Source organism: Echinops telfairi, unplaced genomic scaffold (assembly GCF_000313985.2).
Source record: "Echinops telfairi isolate 266 unplaced genomic scaffold, ASM31398v2 ScPeMD7_7420;HRSCAF=8458, whole genome shotgun sequence".
Taxonomy (NCBI): Eukaryota; Metazoa; Chordata; class Mammalia; order Afrosoricida; family Tenrecidae; genus Echinops; species Echinops telfairi.
Window position 1 is genome coordinate 18,945,053 of NW_022111320.1, and position 14,951 is coordinate 18,960,003.

At 44.0% G+C, this 14,951-nt stretch overlaps 1 protein-coding gene across 4 annotated transcripts in view; it reads left to right on the top strand.

Moving 5' to 3' along the window:
• The first annotated feature begins 2,420 nt into the window (after positions 1 to 2,420).
• Positions 2,421 to 14,951, top strand: part of FNDC3B (fibronectin type III domain containing 3B) — a 365,496-nt gene continuing 352,965 nt past the window's right edge. For 2 of the 4 annotated variants that reach the window (XM_045297448.1, XM_045297449.1), the window contains exon 1: positions 2,421 to 2,468. The gene's annotated coding sequence lies outside the window, so the exon portion shown is untranslated. The remainder of the gene's footprint in view (positions 2,469 to 14,951) is intronic. The other 2 variants (XM_004704080.3, XM_045297450.1) reach the window with 2 other exon arrangements.

Below are 14,951 nucleotides of genomic sequence, written 5' to 3' on the forward strand. Positions count from 1 at the left end.
CCGGAGTGTGTGCGGCCGGAGCGGGAGCTTCTCGGCTCCGACTCCTACGCTGCCATCCCGGACGGAACGGAGCTCCGGCAGCTTCACCCAGACGGTGCTGCGGACGGATTTTCTCCAAAGTTGTAACTTGCTTTATTTTCTCTGCAGCCTAGCGTTCTCTTTAAACAAAATTGGGAACTTGGCCGCGATGGGAGGACGCTGGGGCCCACACCTCACCTACACGCGCGTTCCTCTCTCCATCCCGTGGGTTTCGCGTCTCCCACCCCCTCCCACCCTCTCTCTGGTTTAATCATATTTTGGAAACGACGAGGTCTTTTGTTGGGTGGGCACCCCTTGATTGGTTGTTTATTTTTTTAATGTGCAACTAATTTGATTAGAATTTCTTCCTGTTTCCAGGCCCTGTGAGAGAAAATTAAGGGCGAGGGAACAAATCCCCCTCATCCCTCTCCCCTTTTAAAAGTTTGGTGAGGCACTGGGAAAGGACAAGTGGGGAGGGGTGGCGGGGGTGGGGGGCGGTGTCGAGATCGGGGGAGGCACGATGTTTGTGAGCGAGGAGTCCTAGGGAACAGACAGACCCGGAAGACTAGGAATTTGCTCAGGAATAACACTTCTTTGGGAGGCTTTAGGCCTTAGTCAACATTGCACCGCTGGGTTCTGGTTTCTGCTTCTTCAACCCTGAGTTAAAACTGAGGGATGGGGTGGACAACGCCGCAAGCAAGAGGCCCGCAGCGGACAGGATCGCAGCCCTTGGCCCTGGTTTAGTACTTTTTGTGGGGGTTCCTGATTTCCCTCCGGAGAGCCTTTCTGTGGACCCAGCATTTCCCTGACTCTCTCAGAGCAACTGTTAATGAGGGTAAAGTCTCTCTCGGGCACCTTTCTGGCCTTGCAAGGGGACCTCACCCAGGAGGGTATAATTCTCACTTTGGTTAGGCCCTGGAGGGACTCTCACTGACTGCCTAAGAATGAGGCATATCAGGTTAAAAATTTTTTTGTCTTTGAAATATTGTGTTTAAACTATTATTTACTTTTAAAGCAAATTGGTTTAAGTGCTTTTGAGAAAAAAAATCCATCTGTAAGCAGAGTGTTCATTTTTAAAAGATGTTAAAACTGCAAGATATCATCATAGAATAGGGGGTTGTAGCTTCTAATTACGGTATATACAATTTCAGAAAGAAATTCCAGTAACCTTTTAAGACAGACTTTATAAATAGCTCACATCAGACCATGGGCCATACTGGAGAACCAGTCTTCTGGGGTTTCTGGAAGAATGTTTGGGATCAGTTAGGAAGTTCTGGGAATTTGGGTAGTAGTTTAATTTCCATAGGAATTTACCTCCTTGTCCAACACTTGGTTTAACTTGGGAGCATTGGTAGAGTCCTCAGAGTTTGGCCAGAACATCCCAAACTTTTCAGTCGACAATAAGACCCCGAGAAGTTATTTGTTTGTTACAGGTCACCATCATGCACAAAAATCAGATTAACTGGTTGCTTTCCAGTTGCCTTTGACTCTTAGCAACCTTCTAGGACTGTGTAGAACTGTCCCATGGTGTTTTCCAGGCTCCCATTTTTATGGAAGGAGCCCAGGGGTGCAGTGATAAAGTACTCCAATTGAACGGTCATTGATTTGAACATTCCATTTGGTCCAGGAGAGAAAAAGGTTGCAGTCTGCATCCATAAAGCATCCCACTTCCTCACCCACAGTTCCTCCAAACACTGAACCCCTTGCCGTCAAGTGGATTTGACTTCATAGTGACCCTTTGGGACAGGGTAGAACTGCTTCACAGGCTTTCCAAGCTGCAAATCCTCATGGAAGCTGACTACGACATCTTTCACCCAAGAGGGACAAAGTTCTGCCTTGCCCTACGGGGTTGCTTTCAGTGGGATGACTCTATGGCAAGTGGGTTATGGTTTGGAAAATATTGAATGAATTTAAACTTTATGGAAATAGACTGCCATATCTTTCTCCTGACAAGCAGTTAGTGAGTGTGAACTGCTGACCTCTTGATTAGCAGTCCTGTGCTTAATCACTCTGCTGCCAGAATGTCCTTTACGTCTAATATCGGATTGTATTGATTGATTGGGATAAGCATATCGTGTGCTTTTTATGCAGAGTCTTTCAACTGAAATGATATGCATTAAGGTTCACAGAAACGAAGTCACTTGACCAACCATCACATAGCTATTCCAGTACAGCTTTTTGGATGGAAATTTTCTTTATCTGCACTACCCAGTATGGTGGCTGCTGGACCATCTGAAACGTGGCTGCTGTGACTGAGGAAGTTCATTTACAATTTCACATTTAGTTATTTTAAATTTAAAGGTTTTCTTTTATGGTTCGTGGGTACCACACTGGAGGCCTTTCTGACTCCCACATTTCTCCAAGTTCAGTGGGATCATGCTGCTTTTCAGCGGCGAAGTGCATGGCGCTAACGGAAAGGTCGGCAGAGAACCAGCGTCTCGAGCCCCTTGGTGAGAGAAAGATATGACAACCTGCTTCCCTAAGTCTTGGCAGTCCGACGGGGCAGTTGTACGCTCTCCTCTAGAGTTGTAATGATTTGGGATCGATTAGCTCAGTTTTCTTTGCTCCGCTCCATCTTCAGAAGATGCTCAGATTCGGTCCGTAAATGGAATATAAATGTTGAGTTACCTGTAGTTCGTCTTCGCTTTCACAAGTTGAATGGATAAAATGGGGCACGTTCTTTGTTTTCAAAAGGTGTACATGTTATAGTTAAGACTGATGGACAGAAAGTTTAAGTGACTTTTTCTTATTTGGTTGGAAACATTGTCTATCTAGCAACTGCTGAAAAGAGTAGTCAGTGCTTGTGGGTTATTGTAGTGTATTGAGGTAATATGGGAAGTCACTAACGTCGTGAGGTGACATCAAGCTGGCTCCAATTCATAGCTTACCTTAATGTTTAACAACAGAATGGAAGATTGTCCCAGTTCTCTGCCATTCTCACCAGCGTGGCTGTTAGATTTCTCCGCAGCAGTTTACTATGTTTCCCCACTTACGGTGGGGAAACAGCCAGTTCCCAGATGTGTGTGTTTACCTGTTCTTTGTGAGATTTGGACGTGCCAGATAGATAATAGAGCCAAGTCATCAATCACTTTTCCTTCTGTGCTTCCAAAATGTATTTGAAGTTATAATATTGACTTATTATCAGAGTATAAAGTGTAAGTGTACAACACTCTAGTCTAGACTCACCCATCAATTGGGAGGATTGAATATGATTTAAATAAACGGCAAGGGCCTTTTGATGACTAATGGCCAAATCATTTTTCTGACTTGTGGACTTAATTAAATCCAGTGCATTTTAGCATTTTATTTGGTAGAGAAATTGCGATAACTGTCTGATTTTGTGTGAAGTAGTAAAACTCCAACTTACGTAAAAGTAAGCATTTATTTAAATTCTACAAATAGCTTGGTACTTCCCCCCCCTCATGCCACTGTTAAGAAATGATAGTCTTTTGTTGGGGAAAAATTGCATCATATGTCCCAGAAGGGCCTACATCAGTTAGCTTTAGATTATTCTGTTAGTTTAGTGCTGTGTGAATTGCATTACCTCTAGCTCTTTGGTAATTGCAAATTCAACTTCAGGTAAGGCCCCAGTTAATGACACTGTTCAGATAGCTGGAATGCTCTGTACCTATTTCTGATCATTGAGAGCATTGTCCTGTTTCCAAAAATGGTGCTGTAAATAAGATTATAATATCCTAGTAAGTGAAACAAGTGTGTGTGTGTGTGTGTCAAAAGTTCATAGAAGAATCATCTTTTAATTCCATTTTTTTTTCATGGACTTTTTGAAGCCCTCTCTTATAGAAAATATGGGTTAGCCCATGATGTGTGGGTTAATTTGTAGGATATTGAGATGCTTGAAACAAAGGAGAGGTTTACAATAATCTTAAGAGATGCCAGAGATTAGAAACCCATACCCTTAGTAGAGGCTGCATCTGAGTATCACTTTGAAATCAAAGGGTTAGTGTGTTCTTGATAAGCTCTGGAATCTCTTAGCCTCAGTTTCCGAGTTTTAGTATAAAGAAAAAGCACCATTTCAAATGGTTGTTACAAGGGAATGATTGAAAGTGTTTGGTGAGTCTTCATACAAGGGTTTATTATACTCCTCCCATCAAGTTGATTCTGACTTAAAGCAACCTTGTAGAATCAAGTAGACTGCCCTGTGGGCTTTCTGTGGCTGTGATCTTCAGTCAGTACAGAGCATCTCCAAATTATGCTTGCGCTTTTTTTCGCCTTTATGATGAATAAATAAAGCTTCAAGCTGTACGCTGATTGCTGTGTTTCATTTTCTCTGCATTCCTAGTGGGATAGTCACTTGATAAGTCGTCAACAGTTAGGACACACGCACACAAAAGGTTATGACACATACATTGTCTTATCTCCGTTTTTGTCGCTGTTGCCCTCGATGTGACCCGTCGCAAGGCTAGCAGTCCTGATGTGAACAGGGGAGACTGACTTGATCCAGCACATTTCTTGGGGTGGATGGGGAAAGATGCAGTTTCCTAGAAGCTTCCAGTGCTGACTGATGGAGATAACAAGGTTTTAGTCTTCCTATGCTACTTTAATAAGCCTATTATTTGAGCTAGGAATGATTCCAGCCCAGAGTGGAGGGAGAGAACCATAGTGTAGGGGGATTTTTTGCAACCTTCTTAGGTTTCTACTTTAGAGAAACTGTGTCTTCCCCTTCGAGGCTAATCCATTAAATGACAATTCTATGTGCTCAGACGTTGTTTTCAAGTAAACATTCATTCTTACAGCTGTTGGGAATGCACTTAGATGATGGAAGAACAGCTTGGTTCTTTAGTTTACTCTGAATGCTTTTAAATATATTAAAATATTGCCATAAGCATTTTCCCTTGAAATACACAATATGATACTGCATCATGTGTTTTAAGAAGGCAGAGTACTTGACTCGTCGTGGCCAGATAGAGACAGGTGTCTTCTGCTCTGTAGAAACCAAGCAGTCTCACGTGGTACTTGAGTGGTTTGTAAAGCACAGATTGAGACCAGAGTCCTCAGGCAAATCTGGAGAGTTGTTCAGGCCACTGATCAGGTCTTGGAGACCAAAGGCATGTGACTTGAGGTTGGGATCTGTGAGACTTTCAAATCAGTGATTGGTGAGATTGGAAAAAAAAAACCGTTTGTAAATCAGGGAGAAAGAGGAAGCTCTGTATCCGGGTAAAGTCTCAGAAACTCACACGGGCATTTCTACCCTGCCCTATAGGGTTGCCATGAGTGTTGAGATATGTGTAAATGGGGTAAGAGAGACTGCAATAGTCTGCTATCTACAGGAGGGATGTCTCTTAATTTAACAACCAATCAATTCTTTAATCCCTTTCTTGGTTCCCAGTTGAGATGTAGGAGGTTAGCATTTTGGAGATACTGGCTTGTAATTTCTGATGCCCTTAGCTGATGAGATGCCCTTGGCAGTATGGTCCAGGCATCAGTTCTGGAGAGGTCTTGTTGCTGTACCATCATTAAAATGATTCTGTTCTAGGCGACTGAGGATTCGGGGTGGTGTGGGAAGATGGGGCTTGAATGAGTTGGTGTTGGGCTAAATTTAGCTTTGATTGAGGTTGTAGTAGTGAGTGTTTAAAAGGTGCCTTGTATTAAGTGATTACATTGGTGTTTGACAGGACTAGGATCTTTGCTTATGGAATATTTTTTGACTTTTTTTGTGTGTGTGTGTGCAGAGGAAAGGCATTTTCCTCACCTCACAGCTGGCTACTTACTCCTATTTTTGAAATATTTTATCAGGAATGGTGTCAGCCACCACATCCAGGGCAGGATAGTGGCAACTCCACTTTGGGCTTTTATGAAATTTAAGAAATGTTAAAAATTGTAGCACCCACAGACTACAGCTGAAACAGAATCAGTATTCTAATTTAGGGTTTCTTATTCATTTGTGTCTTGGAAGAGCTGATAAAATGTTTTTATAAAGGCGACCAGTTGGAAACAATGAACTGGTGGTCTTTGAGTTGGCGCTGACCTTTGGTTAGCAGTCGGCACTTTAACCTAAACCACCAGGCCCCCCAGGAGGGGAAAAAGAGACAGGAATGAAATTGGCGTAATACTAACTCTTAATGTCCAATTATGAAAATCTTTCCGTTGAAATCATTTCCAAGAGCGTAGTCTTTATATGTAGCCCTGTGTTGGAGAAATAATTGCAGATTCTAAAATCCTCGGAAGTGAGATGGTTTTTAATTTATTCATAAAGGACTCTGTCTGCTTCTCCCGCAGTGTGAAAGAAGGTCTCTTGAAAAAACCATTGTTCTGGATGTACCTAATTGGGGATTTGCAATTATCCAGTTAGTCTAGGATCAGGTTGCCTTTCTGGTCTGCATGGAAAGGTTTTCATGTCTACTTCAGGAGGTTGTATGGGTCGTAGGAGCCTGTTGGCTTCACTAGAACAAACCACGTGTAACTCACTGCCTTGGTGAAACAGCCGCTCACTGAAAAGCAGTGGGAAACTGCGGTGTGGGTTGAAGGGAGGCAGCCGGGGCACTTGGGCCAGAGGTGCAGGGTGCATGGGAGTTCTAGCTGTTGGGAGACCACCATGAAGTAGACATTGCTTTCCCCATTGCTCGCACTTGCACTGTGACCGCCTTAGCGGCACAAGTTAGGTCCCTGTCTGTGTGCAAAACAAATGGGGGCAGTAAGTCACGCCGTCCCCTCATCTCCAGTCAGATTCAAACAAAGCCTGCCAATTTGCTTTGGAGTTTTTCTGTCGAAACCTTGTTTTTCTGCTTGCTCCTTCCCCTGTCACCTGTAAGCACTTGATGGCAGGTTGGTGGGAGCAGGTGTTAGACTTTAAAGACATCTTTAGTTGCTCAGCTCCTGCCTCCAGGTTTGGACCGACTTCGGCAAGTCCTGAGACAGACTCGTTCCTTACTCGGCCTCTTCCGCTGCTGTCATGGGCGCTTGGCTCCAGCCTGTGTAGGAATTTAGAGGATGAAAGAATAACTTTAAGACACATATTTTGTAATGCAGGCCTTTCTAGGCGGTGGGTATATTACACCCAATGATTCACACCTGAAGTTCCCTAGTAAGTGACTGGGGAGTCCGAGTTGGTCCCCTTGTTGCCCTGTGGTAGGATTTTAGATATTAAACTCTTGTTTTGCTTGTATTTAATAGATTCTCTGTCTGTTTTGTATCTCCTATTGATGATTTAAGAAGAGACCTTATTTAGATATTGGTGTTTCAAATCGATCCTTTGGGGGTCTTAACTCAAAAAAATTCCAATTTAGAGTAGAAGTAACCCAAAACTAAACACTGCCATTGAGTGGATTCAGTAGAACTAAAGATTAGTCTAAATGAACTGAACAAATCCGAGGATGCTAAACAAGAGTGAAAATTATTCCCACATCATCTCTATTTAGTTGGGGGAGGGAGGGCCTGGCTGCCACCCCCCTCCCCAGGTAGGGATGTAGATGCAGCTTTCCCCCTCCTTCATCCATTTATTACAAAGGATTTGGCCTTTAAAAATTTTTTTTGGAGAGCAGATTTCTTTATCAACTGACTTGAATTTAAGAGGACATTTTAAAAAGTAGTACATTTCTGAATTAAATATTAGAAATCTTAAATATTTACATTACAATTATTAATCTCCGCGTACCGTATACACACAGGCAGTGGAGTGACCTTTTTAGTCCTTTAGGACAAACTTTCCTCTTAGTGACCCCTAGAGGAAAACGGAAGGTACCAGTACAATTTCAAAAGGACAGGTGTAAGTTCAAAGGCAAATTGTATTGGGGGAGGAGGAGTGATAGGAAAATTACTTACCAAAGGTGTTTAGTGTATTTGCCATTCACATTAATTTATTATCTCTTCCAAGAACTGTATTCAGTTGTAAGGGTGTGGGGGTTGTGTGTGTGTATTTTCTTTTTAAAAATTATTTTCCTTTGATATGTTTTGTGTCTTTAAGTTTTTATGGTGAGCCCAGTGAAGGTTCACAGAGCACATCGGTCTTACACTCAGTAATCTTGTTCTGTGTCCTTGATTGCAATCTCCGCATCACACCATCGCTTATCCCGCGTCTTCCCTGTTTTACCATTTCCATTCTTCCTCCTCTGCTCACCCTCCTGAACTTTGTCCTTGTGTAAATTCTGCCCCTTTGACCTGAAATGGACGGCTATTCTAAGGTGTGCAGACTTCCTTGGTGTTAATGGTTTCCCTTACCTATCCTTTGAGAAAAACAGACCAGGAGTTAGTTCAGTTCCAGACCTGCAGGGCGACGAAGGGCCAGTGTCCGGAGGGTTCTAGCGGACCAGGAAGCATGGTCTCTTTTATGGTCCCTTCCATGTCTTCTCCCACTCGATCCAAGATTTTCTCGCGAGCAATTGGCAGCCAGGTACCATCTAGTTCTTTTGATCTAGAGTACTGATGTTTGTGTGGGCCATTGGACTGTCTGACTCTCTTGAGTCCTTGGTTTCTTCTCTACTGTGGATGGAGAGAGACCAGTAGCTGTACCTTGGATGCCACTCTTGAGCTTTGAAGACTGCAGGAGCTACATGGTCTTTCTGGACCGTGTTAATGCTGATTGAGCTTGATTGATACTTGGACCCTGCTCCCACCCCACCGGACCGTCTTCCTGGGCCGCCAGACCCAGTAACTCATTCCCTCAAGGGGTTCGGTCTTGTGTAAGAAGTTCACATAGCTTTGCTCCTTCCACATCTGTGCATATGCTTGCTGTATAGGTATTTGCACAGGTACAAACATTCTGTCAAGACTCATATGTTTGTGAGTACACTCTGTCAAACTTTACATATTTGTGGGTCCACTCCCACCCCTGTTCTGCGGCCTATCTGTGCACGCGTCTACTCATAGATCACCACTGTTGGAGGATTGGGTATAGAACAGTATTTACACTCGGAGACGACTCCCAGCGTCCTCCCCTGTTGCCATTATTGTTCACCAATCTCTCATCGTAGATTGCCTTCCCGTTCACCCAAGATATATGTTATTATCTGCTCTCCAGTTCGTAATTTCTCCTCCCTTCCCCCATCTACTCCTGGGAACTCTCCAAGAAGGCAAAGAATGTCTCTTTTAGTGTGAAAAGCTTACCATGGCTTTTTCTAATGCCTCATGCAACGTGTGTCATTTTATGATGGACTTAGTTCACCCAGCACGATGTCCAGGTTTATCCACAATGTGAAGTGTTTTGCGGATTCATCATTAATCTTTCAAGTTGCATAGTATTTCACTGTGTGTGCATGTGCACGCGCACGTGCACCATGGTTTGTTCACCCCTACTTCCACTAATGGGTATTTAGGTTGTTTCCATCTTTTTGCTGTTGTGAGTAGCTGAGATGAACATGGGTGTGCATGTATCTAATTGTGTTTGGGTTCTTCTCTAGCATTTATACCTAGTGATTCACAAGGTCAGCAGTTCAAAACTACCAGCCAGCTCTGAGGGAGAGAAGGCAGGGCTTTCTACTCACGTAAAGAGTTACAATCTTAAAAAAAAAAAGAGTTACAGCTTTGGCAACTCCCCGGGGCAGGTCTACCCTGTCCTGCAGGGCCAGTCTTGGTCCGCAGTGAGTGAGAGAGAGAGTGGGATTGCTGGGTCATCCGGTATTCCCAGTGTTTCACATGGTGGCTGCACCCTTTTACTGTTCTAGCAGCGGATGAGGGTTCCGGGCTTTCTGTACTCTTGCCAGGATTGCTGTTTTCTTGAACTTTGCTGGTATTACTGGGGTCAGGAGGTAGCTTGTTCTCTTTCCTAAATGACGGAGGAGGAGCCTTGTGGCATAGTGTTTACACATTGGGTTGCTAGCTGCATGGTCAACCGTTCGAAACCACCAGCTAGCTACTCCTTGGGAGAAAGAGGAAGCATTCTCTTCCTTAAAGAGTTAGTCCCAGAAACCCACAGACCCCAGGGGCTCTTCTAATCTGTCCCAGAGGGCTCCTGTGAGTCAGCAGTGATTTGATGGCCGTGAGTTGCGTGACTGATCATTACGAGCATTTCTTCATATGTTATTGGCTGCTTATATGTCGTCTGTGCTGGCGTGTCCAATCATATAGCTGCCCATTTTCTTGTATTGTTGAGATGTTGGCGTTTTCTATACATTTTAGAGATTAGTCTTCTTGCCAACAATGTTTCCCATTTCTGTGGGTTCTCTCTGGACTTGCTTGGTGAAATCTAAATTTTAGGAGTTCTCAGTCATCTGGCGGAAGAACCAGGGTGGCTTAGAGAGTTATGAGTGGGGCAGCAACCACAAGATCAGTAGTTCAAATCCATCAGCTGCTCCTTAAGAAAAGATGTTATCTGTTCCCGTAAAGGAGTACAGTCTTGGAAACCCAGAAGGGCAGTTCTACTCGGTCCTGTAGGATCACAGTGGATCAGAATTGACTTGATAATTGCATTTTTTCATCATCTTGTACATGGATAGATTTTCTTTGTTGACTATACAAATGGCTTGAGATGACTAGTGACAACACAAATTGTTGAAGGTTTTGGGTATTTTGTAAGCAAGTCAAGAGATCAAGTGAGATTGTATTGGGTAAATCTGTTGCATGAGACCTCTTTAAATGCTGAAAAGCAAGTACAGTGAACCCTCGTTCATCGCGGTTAATCGGTTCTAGACCCTACCGTGATAAATGAAATTCCACGAAGTAGGATTCCTTATTTGTAAATCAAATATTTTCGTAGTTAGAGCATAGAGGACATGAAAAAACACCCTTTAGTCACCATTACACTCGTAGTACCCAATTTATTAAACGAAAAAGGGAAAATACAGTAAAACATTTTGGACGTTACAGTGATCATTTATTATTTATTATATTATTTATGGCATCTAGTTTACAGTATTACATATTTCACATACAGTATTATCATACACAGTTCTTACAAATACTGTAATCAATAGCCTATGAAATGACTTAAGGGATGTACTCTACAGGTGGGTCGCCGTCTTTTTCCTCTGAAGGAGCGGGTGTAGGCAGTGGGTGCTGTTACGCAAAAACCGCGATAGAGTGAAGCCGCGGAAGTCGAAGCGCGAAGTGGCGAGGGTTCACTGTACGTTCCTTTGAGGACTAAGGTGCTCCTGACCCAAGCCATGGTATTTTCAATCATGTGTGAAAGTTGGACATCGAATAAGGAGGACTGAAGAAGAATCGATGCCTTTGAATGACGGGGCTGCAGAAGAATATTGAAAGTACCAGAGACACGGCTGGAAGAACACATTCTGTCTGGGAAGAAGTACAGCCATAGTGCTCCTTAGAGGCAAGGATGGCAAGACCTCTTCTCCCGTCCTTTGCATATGCCCTTGTGGGAGACCAGTCATGGAGAAGGACATCATCAAGGAGAGAAAGGAGCGGGGCAGCGAAACAAAGAGGACGGGCTCTCAACAATACGGATTGACGCAGTGGCGGCAACAATAGGCTCAAAACATAAGCACAACTGTGAGGATGATACTGGAGACCAGCGATGTTTCCGTTCTGTGTGCACAGGGTCTCTCTGAATTTGAACCAACTTGGTGACACCTCACGACATTTCTTGGAGGATCATGGCCGGCAGCAAGAGGCAGAATGATTACATTGTATTCCCAGAGAACCCTTCATTGATTTTGGTCTACTTAGGGTAGTGGCCCTTTCTGTTTTGGATATACTCATTATTGCTCTGGGGCATCATTTTAGGGAATTTGCTCTTCCTTTTCAACTCTTGTAGCATTTTTCTGTACTCTTTAAAACACTTGTCCTTCTAAGCTGTGTCTGATTGCTTCCTTGTTTCCTTTGAGTGGGGTTGATTACTAATTCAACTTAGGGTCCTCCATGGTGGGTCTATAACATCCCCTAGTAAATGGGTGGCTGGAGGGATGAACTCTCAAACTGAATGGGCCCTTTAAACTTACTACCACACCTCAGGCACTCAGTCCATGTGATCCTTTTACTGCAGTTGAGCCCTTTGAAGCATGAGACATGTTAGAGCCTGAGTGTTGTTTTTTTACCCTTTCTCACAATAGATATTTAATTAAACTCATTAATTAAGACAAAGACATGAGCCAGCTGTGGTGCAAATGTAAGTTTTTATTGTGATTTATGAGAAATGAAATCTCTCTGGAGAATCCAGCTATTGTCTCTGAGTTGACTTGGACTGATGGAGACCCCACGTGGGACAGAGGGGTCCTGGGCTCCACAGGACTTTCAGTGGCTGGTTTTATGGGAAGCAGATGACCATCCCTGTTCCTGAGGGGCGTCTGGGGGAACTTGAACTTCCAACCTTCTGGTTAACCATGGGGTGCATTGACCAGTTACCAAGGATTTCCTCTAGAGAATATATGGACTTTTTTCAGTCTGTAGGCCCGTGGCATAGTTGTTACATGTTGGGCTGCGACCCTACCACAAGTCAGGGCTTTCTACTCCCAAAAGGAGTTCCATTATTGGAAGCTCAGAGCGCCAGTTCTGCCCTGCCCTATAGGGTCACAATGGTCGGCATCGACTCGATGGCAGTGTGTGTTTATTTATTTTATTTTTTATAGTAGATTGTTAATTGGCTGAAGAAGTATGAACAAGTGGCTTTTATTTTTCCTGTAAAAATGTGGCCTTCCATGATGTTCTAAGAGAATTGCTCTTTAAAAAAAGAGGTGACTTCTCAGAGCTTTGTGATAGTTCTATTTTTGATTTTTTCTTATTCTTTTTTTAAAAAAAAATCATTTTATTGGGGGCGCATACAACTCTTATCACAATCCACCCATCCATCCATTGTGCCAAGCACATTAGTACATTTGTTGCCCTCATCATTCTCAAAGCGTTTGCTTTTGTGGTCGTTTTAAATGATCCGTTTATAGTGAAGTTCCAGAAGGGTGATCTGAAGGGATGGACGAAACCAAAATGTGCCGTGCTGGGATGTTGGGGCCCTGATGGGGAGAGTTGATCTGCTAGACTCTCACGGTCAGAGTGCCCTTTAGTGCCGAAAAAAGCTGTGGAGAAGGGGTCATAGTGCTGTCTTGGGAGATCCCCCAGGGGAATGACTGCAGCTATCTGAAGGCAGGATGAAGGCATGGCTGACCAGAGAAGACTCTCCTGGGAACGAGAGGTGTGTGAGAGTCTCAGTAGCGAAGTGGTCAAATCGCTAGGCTATTAACCAGAAGGTTGGCGGTTAGAACACACCCAGCAGTTCTGCAGGAGAACGAACAATGAGGCAGTCTGCTTCCTCAAGGATTGCAGTCTTGGTAACACTTGCTGCAACTCTGCTGTGTCCTGGAATTGACTCAGTGGCAGTGGGTGGGGCGTGTGCTGTGTGGTCAGAGGGTATACATGGAGAATCCTATTCATTAGGTCTTGGTGGGACTTCAGAATCTATCAAGGAGTTGAGGTCAACGGTGTGATCAGACAAGGTTGGAGGAATCCTGGGTTGGCAAATTGGTTTCTTGGTAATCTACCCCCTTTAATTTTTGAGCCAATGGCTGGAAAGAAGTGCGATGGGAAACGGTGCTTATGAACTTGGTCAGAACCAAAGGGTTTAGGTTGAGGTTTTTATCATCATACTCTCTGGGGTAAAATGATAGCTATATTGGCAGTTTTGAGTATTGTAGGGAGGAAGCAAGTTCATTTCCAGAAGTGAGGATAATTCTAAACATTCTGATCACAAGTCTGATGTAAAATCATAGCGGTCATCTATTGTTGAATACCTGCCAGGTACTGCATGCATCTGTGTATGCATGTATGTATGTTCCAGTAGCTCTGGAAGATAGACAGTGCTGTTTTTCTACATGCGTTTTCAGTGTCCACAGCAGAACTTGGTGCATACCAGGGTGCCTCATACCTGCTTGATTGTTGAGTGAGTCAGTGAGTAGAAGATTTGTTCAAGAAGGTTAAAATACCAGACTAAGGTCATCTATTTAGTCTGATTCTGAAATACCCCTGCCGTCTTATACTGCTTTGTGTCTGCAGACAAGGTACAGTGTCTGTATTTTTGTTTTGTCCCAAGGAGCTGAGGCTTGGTATTTGCTGACTGCCCTCCCTGTGCTCAACCTGTCTAGAAACCTAGCATTTGTTTTTGCAGCAGGAATAGTCTGGGCATCTCTCAAGAGGGAGATTTTCCTAGATTGTTTTCGCAGATAGCAACTTGACATTGGGACCAGACAAACCATAGCCTAAAAAGAAATGCAATTAAAGCAACGTATTCAAAACTCACGAGAGCGAATGGGAAACCGCTGAACAGTTTGGTTAAGAAATTAGTAATGAAGGTTTCCCTTAGAGCTCTATGACAGAGTCCTTTGCACTCAGCTGGTAATGAAACTTTTCTTCCTCTTACATCCCTAACCTTCAGTGCCCCTCATTGAAGCCGCCTTCCGTAAGAGTGAGGTCCTGTGCGTGTAATTTGCACCGGGAAAAGCAAATACCCCCATTCCTAATACTAACCCTGTCTCTTCTAAGGTTAATAGTTTACGGGGCCTTGGGCTGCACCAGAGGCAGGCTCCAGGTCTGGGAAGAGCCCAGAACTGACTTGAGCGGGTCTCCTCTCTCAGAGCCCCCAGAGCAGCGCCAGTGGTTAATTAAAGGTGAACTCAGGATCAGAGGAGGCCTGTGCTTTCCCAGATGGCCCAGGCTAAACCTGGCTAGCTGGCAACCCTAAATGCTTCCTTTGTTAGAAATCATCTAGCTCTCTACTCCATCTTTAGAAAGTGAGTTCACCGAAGGTGAGCTAAGGACAAGGCTCTGAAGTGGGGCCTGCCTTGCTTTCTTTTCTGGTGTCTTCTGTGGGACGCCCGTGCAGAGGAAGAGACTAAATGAAGCTGTCACTCTCAAGGCTGTGATACTGAAAAACAACAACGGTTCCTTGCCGCTTCACAGAAACATTTCCTGTGGTTCAGCGGGAGCTGTGCACTTCTATGGAGATTGTGTTTCTTTGGAATGTTGGGGACTGCTAGGACCCCCTTCTCTGGTTTCTCTTCTGCCTCAGGAGGGAAGCTGTGAATGGCAAATGGTCCATG